Here is an 11,788-nt window from a genome sequence, read left to right as displayed (position 1 = left end):
CCGGACCCCGTCCCGGGCACCCTGCCACGCAGCAGGACCAAGGACAGAGCCCGGGGTGGGGAGGCCGCCCTCCCCGGGCCCTCTGGGGCCCTAGCCACTGCTCCTGAACCCAGCCAAGCAAGGGGAGGCTCCCCGGGCACATCGGAACCCCTTCCCGGGCCCTTGGCAGTGCGGCAGGCTGGGAGACAGGGCCCAGGGCCGGAGCACCTGACCCGGGGCCCGGCCGGGCCCCTGGACGCTGCCGGGGCTCCCAAGCCCGGAGGTGCATGGGACGCCTCCCCGGTCCCTCCGGACCCCATCCCAGGCACCCTGCCACGCAGCAGGACCAAGGACAGAGCCCGGGGTGGGGAGGCCGCCCTCCCCCGGGCCCCTAGGGGCCCCGGACAGAGCTCCTGAACCCAGACAAGCAAGGGGAGGCTCCCCGGGCACAACGGAACCCCTTCCTAGGCCCTTGGCAGTGCGGTAGGCTGGGAGACAGGGACCAGGGCCGGAGCACCCGACCCGGGGCCCGGCCGGGCCCCTGGACCCAGCCGGGGCTCCCAAGCCCGGAGGCGCATGGGACGCCTCCCCGGACCCATGGAGCCCGTCCTGGGCATTGAGCCATGCCGTTGGCCTGGAGATGGGTGCCCCGGACGCCCGGGGGAGGTCTGTCCGGGACACATGGAGCCCGTCCTGGGCATTGAACCATGCCGTTGGCCTGGAGAAGGGAGCCCCCGGACGCCCGGGGGAGGACTGCCCGGTACCCGTGGAGCCCTTCCCGGGTACTTTGCATCGCCGTTTGGCCTCCTGGAGATGGGTGCCCCGAACGCCCGGGGGGTGGGCTGCCCGGGACCCGTGGAGCCCGTCCTGGGCACTCTGACCTGCTGTTGGCCCGGGGGAGGACTGCCCGGGACCCGTGGAGCCCGTCCTGGGCACTCTGACAAGCTGTTGGCCCGGGGAAGGGAGCCCCAGACGACCGGGACCCGTGGAGCCCGTCCTTGGCACTCTGACAAGCCGTTGGCCCGGGGAAGGGAGCCCCAGACGACCGGCACCTGTGGAGCCCGTCCTGGGCACTCCTGTATGCCGTTGGCCCGGGGAAGGGAGCCCCGGACGTCCGGGACCCGTGGAGCCCGTCCTGGGCACTCTGAAATGCTTTGGCCCGGGGAAGGGAGCCCCGGACACCCGGGGGAGGACTGCCCGGGACCCGTGGAACTCGTCCTGGGCACTCTGACATGCCGCTGGCCCGGGGAAGGGTGCCCCGGACGCCCGGGGCCCGTGGAGCCCGTCCTGGGCACTCTGACAAGCCGTTGGCCCGGGTAAGGGAGACCTGGACGCCCGGAACCCGTGGAGCCCGTCCTGGGCACTCTGAAATGCTTTGGCCCGGGGAAGGGAGCCCCGGACGCCTGGGGGAGGACTGCCCGGGACCCGTGGAACTGGTCCTGGGCACTCTGACATGCTGCTGGCCCGGGGAAGGGTGCCCCGGATGACCGGGGCCCGTGGAGCTCATCCTGGGCACTCTGACATGCCGCTGGCCCGGGGAAGGGAGCCCCGGACGCCCGGGGCCCGTGGAGCCCGTCCTGGGCACTCTGACAAGCCGTTGGCCCGGGGAAGGGAGCCCTGGACGCCCGGGACCCGTGGAGCCCGTCCTGGGCACTCTGAAATGCTTTGGCCCAGGGAAGGGAGCCCCGGACGCCCGGGGGAGGACTGCCCGGGACCCGTGGAACTAGTCCTGGGCACTCTGACATGCCGCTGGCCCGGGGAAGGGTGCCCCGGATGACCGGGGCCCGTGGAGCCCGTCCTGGGCACTCTGACATGCCGTCAGCCCGGATGGAGCCCCGGACGCCCGGGACACGAATGCCCGGGACGCATGGAGCCCGTCCCGGGCACTCTGCCATGCCGTCAGCCTGGATGGAGCCCCGGACGCCCGGGGGGACGAAGGCCCGGGACGCATGGAGCCTGTCCCGGGCACTCTGCCATGCCGTCGGCCTGGATGGAGCACCGGACGCCCGGGGGACGACTGCCCAAGAGCCATGGAGCCCGTCCTGGGCAATTTGACATGCAGTTGGCCTGGAGGAAGGAAGCTCCGGGTGGCCTAGGGAGGTGTTGCCCAGGCATATCCCATCTGGTCCCCATGGCAGAGAACCACCAACCCTGGAGGGGTGTCCGGGCATACCCTGCCCCATAGTAATCCGGAGGCAAATTACCCCCCTTTCTTGCAATCTGTGCACGCGAGGTGTCAGAGGGGACCCAAGGCGTGAAAGAACCCGACCTCATGGAGCCCTCGCTGGGATCCGGGAGGCGAATGGCACCTCATTAAGACTTCCAGGGAAGTTCGGCCATCTAGTCCCCCCCATAGGAAAGTGTTGCGGGCGACCAGATGCCCGAGGGGATCCGGGCGACCAGATGGCCGAGGGAATCTGGGCGATCAGATGGCCGGGCATGGAGGTGAAGCCGCCTGGACTCTGCCCCACCCCGTCCCGGGACGAATGCCTAGGACGCATGGAGCCCGTCCTGGCCACTTGACATCCCGTCCTGGGCATTGAACCATGCCATTGGCCTGGAGAAGGGAGCCCCCGGATGCCCGGGGGAGGACTGCCCGGTACCCGTGGAGCCCTTCCCGGGTACTTTGCAACGCCGTTGGCCTCCTGGAGATGGGTGCCCCAGATGCCCGGGGGTGGGCTGCCCGGGACCCATGGAGCCCGTCCTGGGCACTTTTACATGCCGTCGGCCTGGAGGTGGGTGCCCTGGACGCCCGGGGGAGGCCTGCCCGGGACCCGTGGAACTGGTCCTGGGCACTCTGACATGCCGCTGGCCCGGGGAAGGGTGCCCCGGATGACCGGGGCCCGTGGAGCCCGTCCTGGGCACTCTGACATGCCGCTGGCCCGGGGAAGGGAGCCCCGGACGCCCGGGGCCCGTGGAGCCCGTCCTGGGCACTCTGACAAGCCGTTGGCCCGGGGAAAGGGAGCCCCGGACGCCCGGGACCCGTGGAGCCCGTCCTGGGCACTCTGACATGCCGTCAGCCCGGATGGAGCCCCGGACGCCTGGGACGCATGGAGCCCGTCCCGGGCACTCTGCCATGCCGTCAGCCTGGATGGAGCCCCGGACGCCCGGGGGGACGAAGGCCCGGGACGCATGGAGCCTGTCCCGGGCACTCTGCCATGCCGTCGGCCTGGATGGAGCACCGGACGCCCGGAGGACGACTGCCCAAGAGCCATGGAGCCCGTCCTGGGCAATTTGACATGCAGTTGGCCTGGAGGAAGGAAGCTCCGGGTGGCCTAGGGAGGTGTTGCCCAGGCATATCCCATCTGGTCCCCATGGCAGAGAACCACCAACCTTGGAGGGGTGTCCGGGCATACCCTGCCCCATAGTAATCCGGAGGCAAATTACCCCCCTTTCTTGCAATCTGTGCACGCGAGGTGACAGAGGGGACCCAAGGCGTGAAAGAACCCGACCTCATGGAGCCCTCGCTGGGATCCGGGAGGGGAATGGCACCTCATTAAGACTTCCAGGGAAGTTCGGCCATCTGGTCCCCCCCCCATAGGAAAGCGTTGCGGGCGACCAGATGCCCGAGGGGATCCGGGCGACCAGATGGCCGAGGGAATCTGGGCGATCAGATGGCCGGGCATGGAGGTGAAGCCGCCTGGACTCTTCCCCACCCCGTCCCCGTCCCCGTCCCCGTCCCGGGACGAATGCCCGGGACGCATGGAGCCCGTCCTGGCCACTTGACGTCCCGTCCTGGGCATTGAACCATGCCGTCGGCCTGGAGAAGGGAGCCCCCGAACGCCCGGGGGAGGACTGCCCGGTACCCGTGGAGCCCTTCCCGGGTACTTTGCAACGCCGTTGGCCTCCTGGAGATGGGTGCCCCAGATGCCCGGGGGTGGGCTGCCCGGGACCCATGGAGCCCGTCCTGGGCACTTTTACATGCCGTCGGCCTGGAGGTGGGTGCCCTGGACGCCCGGGGGAGGCCTGCCCGGGACCCGTGGAGCCCTTCCCGGGTACTTTGCCAATGCCGTTGGCCTCATGGAGATGGGTGCCCCGGACGCCCGGGGGAGGACTGCCCGGTACCCGTGGAGCCCTTTCCGGGTACTTTGCAACGCCGTTGGCCTCCTGGAGATGTGTGCCCCGAACGCCCGGGGGGAGGGCTGTGTGGAAAAGTAAATTTTGCCATGTTCTGTGTCCCTACGTGTTCCCCATCTTATGTTATATGTGCATGATTAATATGCATATGTATTCCCTTATGATTGATTAAAAGACGCAATTACAGTTGTGTCCATCTCTAGTATGCCAGTTTCCAGTTCTCATGAAAGCTACGAGTATCAGGCCTATGTAAAGCTACGTTGCCACGTTTCTCAGTGTGCACGTTAATTCAGTAAAAGTCCCCGTTTCTAGGCCTCAAAAGGGCCCGGACTCAGATTCAGCTCCTGTCTCCTGAACCCTCTCCGAGGAGCGATACAGCCCCCACCTGTATCCCTGACCCTTCACTTACTTCCTGCCTCACAGTGCCCGGCTCGGCCTGGCTCTGCCTGCCAGTCTGCCAAGAGTATGTTATGATTCTAGTTATCAGTCCAGCTCTCCTTCTCTGCATTCCTAAGCTACTGAATCGCATCAATAGTTTCCGTCATGGTCTAGCCTTTACGTCTCCATGTAAGAGAAATACTGTATTAATGGTCATTTAATATTCCTCAACACGCACTACATGTAGAATAATGCATGCACCAGTCTTAGAGTCTGTTAGCCTTTACCCTGATAACTTTTGGATTCTATCAACATGTTCTATAAACATCAGATACTAGATAGTGTTTAGGTACATGTCGCTCTGACTCTCCAGACTTTAGTCTCTCCTTCTAGCGCAGAAGTCATAGCCCCCAGCTTCTCCCTAGTAACACGTCATTGCCAGCTTGCGCGCATCTCTAGGTTAGAGGTCCCGGCTCCTTAGGTAGCCCCCTCCATGTTTCCGCCCCATTTATGACATATTCTGTTACGTTTACATCACATGCCTATGTATACGCCCTGTTCACGCCTCTTGTTACACCTACTTTCTGCCTTATCTTTCGCGACTACTACAGGCCCTGCCCACTGCTACGCCTATTGTATTGAATACCATGTATTTTGTTTAAGTATATATACTTGTGCACTGTTATTAAAAGTTACCATTCCTTTGTCCCTGCCCCAGGCAGCGCTAGCCATCCCAGATCTTGCCCGTGCAGGTTGTCCTGTTCCTGTCCTTTATGCTGTATTAAAACCTGCAAACTCCAGCTACCTCGAATCTTGACTCTTATTTATTGAGCTATCTGTTATTGTATATCCAGTCAAAAATAGAGGTATTATTTATTTATTTACCACATAATGGCGCCCGAATAGGGACTTGCCCTTTTCCCACGCGCCGGAGAAGCCACGCAAGCCCCCTGACCCTCTGCAGCCGTGACGGAACCATACCGTGCACGTGCAGATATTTCTGCTTCAAGTATCCCTCAGGCCCACGGAGGAGACGGAGGTTGCGGTCCAGCATCCAGACGAGGCGGTGGAGGAACGCGGCGAGTCCCGACCAGAGCCCAAGCCGAGAGTTCAAGGTCCGAGGTATCCGGAGGCCCACCCGTAACTGAAGTCCGAAGTTCGTCCGTCCGTCGTCGTAGCAGTCCAGTCCAGTCCGAGGCCTTCCGTTCTTGCTGCCCGGTGAGTACCGTTGCTGGGGTAGTATCTAGACAGGGTCAATTGCATTGTCTCTGGTCCGTGGGTTTGGGTACACAGATCCAACACGAAGTGTCCACTTAGGTGGATGCGGGTCCTGACGTGTCTCTTTATGAGACCGGTAAGTTTCGTACTGTTTCAGCAGTGCATCTAGTAATTCTAGTAAGTTCTAGTCTCAAGAAATTCATGTATTCTGTTTTCAGTATTCCAGGTAGCATTCTGTCCGAACTGTTATCTTAAATGTCATTCATGTATTTCAATGTCGTGGTATGAATGTGTTGTTCTTCAGTAATTATCGTGTTCATTGTGTATTGTATTGTGTCTAGACTCCAGCCCAGTCATGCCTTTGTTTTCCAAATTATGTCAGTTAAGAACTAGAAAAGGTTTGTTAGAAGAAGCAGTTCCTGTCCCGCCTAGGGACAGTCCAGTCATTTTATGTATCAGAAGCATGGCATAAGTGCCATATTGTATCTAAATTTATGGGTGGAGTACACCAAACAGTTAGAGGAAAAGTATAGATGGCCCGTATCGGGTACATGGGATGCCGAGTGCATCATGCGAGTAGAAGAAGCATTATGGAAAAAGAAAGCCAGACAGTCACAGAAAGATGCCATCGAGTTATGGCTCAAAGAATCTCATAAAAGAACCGAAAAAGAAATCAGAAAGTCAGAATTAAGTAGAGAATCCTCAGAAAGAGCCCAAGAAAGGGAATAATCGAAATAGGTGAACGAGTTAAAACCGAACAGTCAGACAGACAGAGGAATGCCCTTGTTAAGGGTATGTACCCTCTTCTTGCCGAGGGCTTGCCAAAAGCAACCCCGGAGGCATCCAGTAATTTTCCGCCACCCTTAGTTCCGACCAAGCTACGTCACAAACCGACCGCAGCTGATATTTTTCTCTCGTCCTATTTGGACGACACAGTCCCAGAATATGCAAATCCTGTTCCACCAGCTCCTGTAAATAATGTAATTCATGGTCCTCCAGCCACCGGGGCACCTGTTACAGTACCTGTTACGGTACCCCCGGTTCAGCCTACATTACAAGTACCCGCTACATCCGTCACCTTGCCAGCACGAAGAGTATCAGTCGACGATTCCAGTTCAGGGGCGGCGGGAGGAGGTCCTCCTGGTACCCCGCCGCCAAATAGACGTCTAGGGTTAGTCGAGTTACATGAACGTGCGTTACAGCGTACGCCCAAATATCAGTCCATTGCAGAAATCAGGCGAGCTCTTACTGATTGCTGTTATGATCCAGTTCCAGGCGAGGATAGTATGGTTATATATTCTGTACGTATAAGGCAGGTGTCCGAGTATTTGGTCACCCTACCGAATATGAAAGAAGATCTAGACAGAATGTATCGTTTCATTCGTACAGGACAAGATCCAGAAAGCATCGGTGAAGTCATGTCTCTCAGGAAATCCGAGATCCAGTTCATGCTATTAAAGTTTCTGATCAATTGTTTAATTAGGGAACAAGATTCCCCGACTAAAGATCCGAACGAAATGAAAATTCTGACAAAGTGGAGTGATAATATAGCCGAGGGTAAGCACAAGACACTCAATAGTATAGAGAGTATGTACAAGAAAATACGTAAAGAAATAATAAGGTTACACGAACAACGCAAAGAAGCTCTAGGAAGCGAGAAAGAAAATGACTCTCCTACTGAAGAGGTAGACGACGAGAATCCCGCCAGAATAGCGTATGTAGGTAAATCTAGATTTCAAGACCGACATTTACGCCTAGAACACAAGAAAGTCTTTCATCATCCAGCACCAGAACAAGGTTCTCTAGAACAAGTATTTCAAGCTACCGATCACATTCTGAAATCACGAATCGGTTATAGTGAACTTAGTACCATGCATGAACAAGAACTAGCCCGATCAGCAGTCCGATGGACTAATGATTCTACCACTTTTCCAGACGAAATAGTGGCACAAATGTTTCTGAAACTGCCCCCAGCCGAGCAGCGACTGGGGGGTATGTATATGATCCAGCACCTCATTACACTGTATGAGGGTCAACATTCTGATCCAGGTCCGTTACATGATATCCTGAACGAGTTACTCCAGTATAGATGGAAAGGTTTAGGTACCGATTTAATTAGTGTCATTCTAGAACAGCGCCACAAATATAGAACGTTTCTGAACCCGCATTTTGTTCATGTCTCACCCCCAGAAAGTAAACCGTTTTACATAGACAGACAGCATCCGTTACGAGAAGTACATCCAGTTAGGACAGCGGGTGGTGAAATGCAACGAGTATTTGTTTACACCCCAGTTACCAAGATGGAACTCTTAGAAATGAAGAAGTTAATTCCCTGTCACGACAAAGATCCAGCAGGGTTCCACCGTGAATTAAAAGACATGCTCCGTATGGGAGAATACACGTATCCAGATATTATTAAAATGCTAAAAGTCCTGTTGCCCGCAGGGGTATACGAAAAACTCAAGGAAAAAGATTGGGAGGTGGGAGAGAAAAAGATTGATTGGACAGCTCTAGAAGCTGAAGATAAGATACGAGTACCAGGTACTGGTCTTGGAGACAAATGTAAAGAATTACCAGAATTATTGATACAGGTTTTGCCTAGGTTATTAGCCACTAAAAAGGAAGACTGGGATGCAATCTCAGCATGTAAACAGAAACAAGACGAAGACACTAGTGATTTTTATTCTAGATTTGAGAAATATTTTATAATAAACAGTGGTTTAAAGACGAGTAGTGAGTCATACCCTCATCTTTTTGTTACTAAATTAGTCGAGAATTCAAGTCCACAAGTTAAGAATCGAGTTTTGAAAGTCGAAAGTACCTGGCAAGCTAGTACTCCGTCCCAGATGCTTCAGATGCTCCAATATCACCAGAATAGAATCAGAGAAGAGCAAGAACACGAGAGAAGACGTATGAAAGACACGAAAATGAAAGTACTAGTTGCACAATCTGTTCCACAAGACAGTCAGAAGAGGGGTCCGAATCAAGCCAGTCATCCTGCAGTTCCTGTTAAAGGGACCTGCAATTATTGTAAACAGCCAGGTCATTTTATAAACGAGTGTGCAGTTCTGAAACACAACATAGCCACTGGTAAAACTAAAGAAAGACCACGTCCGCCTAGACAAGAACAAGTTTCACAGACTTCTCAGCCACAGAATGCATAACAGACAGTTCCAGCACCGCAGCCTATTGCTGCAACACAGCATGTTACACAGCAGATGTACCAGTATGCACAGTCCGAGTATCCAGAGTATCAAGCGTATTCATGAAACAGCCTAGAGAGGGAGGTAGGCTTGCCTCTCATCGAGATTCCGGTAGATCAAGAGGGTCCCTATGTTCATAGTCAAGTATTAGGGAAAGATAGAAAGTTTCTGATTGATACAGGGGCAAGTAGGACTACTATTAGTCATGACGAGGTTCCAGGGGCTCCGCTCTCAGGCTCTAGAAATGTTTCCCTTGGATTTTCAGGAAAGCCTATTGTAAACGAGATATCAAAGCCAGTTACTCTAGAAGTTGGTCCATTGTCCCGAACTACTGATCTATTGCTTACGAAGTCATGTCCAGAAAATTTGTTAGGTATTAAGACATTGAAAGAATTAGGTGCAGTCATATGTTGTTCCCCAGAGGGAATACGTTTGTTTTTGCGTGACTTCAAGGGTCACTATGTTTTACGAGATTTCGATCCGAGATTGTCTAATGTTCCGCAGCATCTATGGGCACAAGGTCCAACTGATGTTGGTTTTATGCAAATCACACCCCATCGTGTGACTCTCAAGCAAGGTATAGTCCTACCACGAATTAGACAGTACAGATTGCCACCTGAGGCTGTAGCAGCCTTATCCAAAATTATTGACGAGCTCATTGTTCAAGGAGTAGTTGTAGAAACTGACTCCAATGTATGTAATTCTCCTATCATTCCAGTCATGAAACGTACTGATCCAAATGCACCCCCAGTATATCGATTAGTGATTGACCTTCGAGAACTCAATAAATGTGTCATTCCCCAGTACCCAGTTGTTCCAGATATCTCATCTCTGTTGACAGCTATTGATTCTGAAGCTACATTTTTTACAGTCATAGACCTCAAGAACGCATTTTTTAGTGTCCCCATTCATCCAGACAGCCAGTACCTTTTCGGATTCTGTTTAAATGGAAGGAGCTATAAATTTACACGAGCTCCTCAAGGTTTCACAGAAAGTCCTAGTATTTACAGTCAAGCACTTAAAAGACAACTAGACAATATTCACATGCCAACTGACACTGCCCTGCTCCAGTATGTCGATGATCGACTGATCACAGCCCGCTCTGAACGTGACTGCGAGCGAGCGTCACTTACAGTTCTATATTTCCTAGCCGAGATGGGGCACAAGGTGTCCCCTTCGAAGCTTCAGTTCTGTGTCCAGCAAGTGATCTACTTAGGCCACTTACTGTCCAAGTGGGGTAGGCAGTTGACACCCGACCGTATCCAGTTAATAGCGAGTCTTCCTCAGCCCAAGACCCAGAAGGAGGTACGTGCTTTTATCGGCCTCACTTCTTATTGCAGACAATGGATTCCTCAGTATGCATTTCTAGCAAAACCACTGATACAGTTAACGACACAGGAGGCAGCCGTATCGACTGTTCTCCCTTGGACATATGAACATACACTTAGTTTTAATGAATTAAAGAAAGCCTTATGTCAAGCTCCTGTTCTAGCTACACCGAACTACAGTAAGCCTTTTACACTTTTTGTTACAGAACGTGATGGTACAGCAATATCTGTTCTCACACAAGATCAAGCCGGACAATACAAGCCCTGTGCTTATTTTTCGAGCACATTAGATCCAGTAGCCCAGGCTCTGCCTGCGTGCCTCAAGTCCGTTGCAGCCACAGCACTAGCTATCAGACAAAGTGATTCCATAGTATTAGGACACTCCCTGACAGTACAAGTTCCACACTCCGTGGAAGTTCTTTTAAATCGAACACAGACTCAGCACTTGACAATTGCACGTTTAACAGGTTATGAATTGACACTGTTCCAGCCACACATAGAAATCAGACGCTGCAACATTCTAAATCCTGCTACACTGTTACCGTCAGTTTCCTCAAATCCTGCCACACATGACTGTGTGGAAATAGTTAACACTATAACAAAGCCAAGACAAGACCTGACAGATATTCCGTTACCAGATCCTGACCTGACACTTTATGTGGATGGTTCATGTATGAGAACTAGTACAGGAGAACTAGTAGCCGCGTATGCAGTGACTACTGACACTGAAGTTATTGAGACACACCGTATTGACACTCTGTCCGCCCAAGCAGCAGAGCTAGTTGCTCTGACCCAAGCCTGCATACGTGCCAAGAACCTGAAAGTTAACATTTACACAGATTCATGTTACGCATTCGGAGTTGTACACGACTTCGGAGTGCTTTGGCAAGAAAGAGGTTTTATGACTTCTCATGGAACCAAGATTCAGCATGGTTTCCTTATTCAAGCTCTGTTAGATGCAATACATTTACCGACATCTATCGCTATCATGAAGTGCAAGGCACACACGAAAGTCACAGACATTATTTCTCAAGGAAACGATCTAGCAGATCGAACAGCCAAGCTCACAGCTCAGACTCCAGACACTCCAGTTAGCAAGACACCGACATCCACTCTAGAACAGACTACTTGTATGACAGTTAAGGACCCCACTCAAGATGTCATAGATATCCAGTTACATGCTACTCCTGAAGAAATCAAGAAATGGTCCGAACAAGGAGGGGTCCAGACAGATCAGGGATGGTTGACGAAGGGAAAAGCCACATGGTTTCTCCCCGACTCAATGGTCCAAGTCATTATTAATACCGCACATAGTCCAGCACATCTAGGAGAAAAAGCCATGTTAGACAGTATCCAGAACCTTTGGTTTAACAAGCATTTACGAGCTGCAGCCAAGCAGAAAGTCCGTACTTGTATGATATGTTGTCAGTTCAATCCAGGTAAAAGTGTCCCGGTGGAACAAGGTGGATTCCAACCCCCTGACCACCCTTTTGAGGTCCTCCAGATGGATTATATTCAGATGGAGCGATGTCGAGGTTTCAAGTATGTCCTTGTAGTTGTATGCGCTTTGTCCAGGTGGACAGAGGCATATCCAGTCCCAGATTA

Source organism: Lissotriton helveticus, chromosome 2_2 (assembly GCF_964261635.1).
Source record: "Lissotriton helveticus chromosome 2_2, aLisHel1.1, whole genome shotgun sequence".
NCBI classification, from domain to species: Eukaryota; Metazoa; Chordata; class Amphibia; order Caudata; family Salamandridae; genus Lissotriton; species Lissotriton helveticus.
This window is presented reverse-complemented; position numbering follows the sequence as displayed.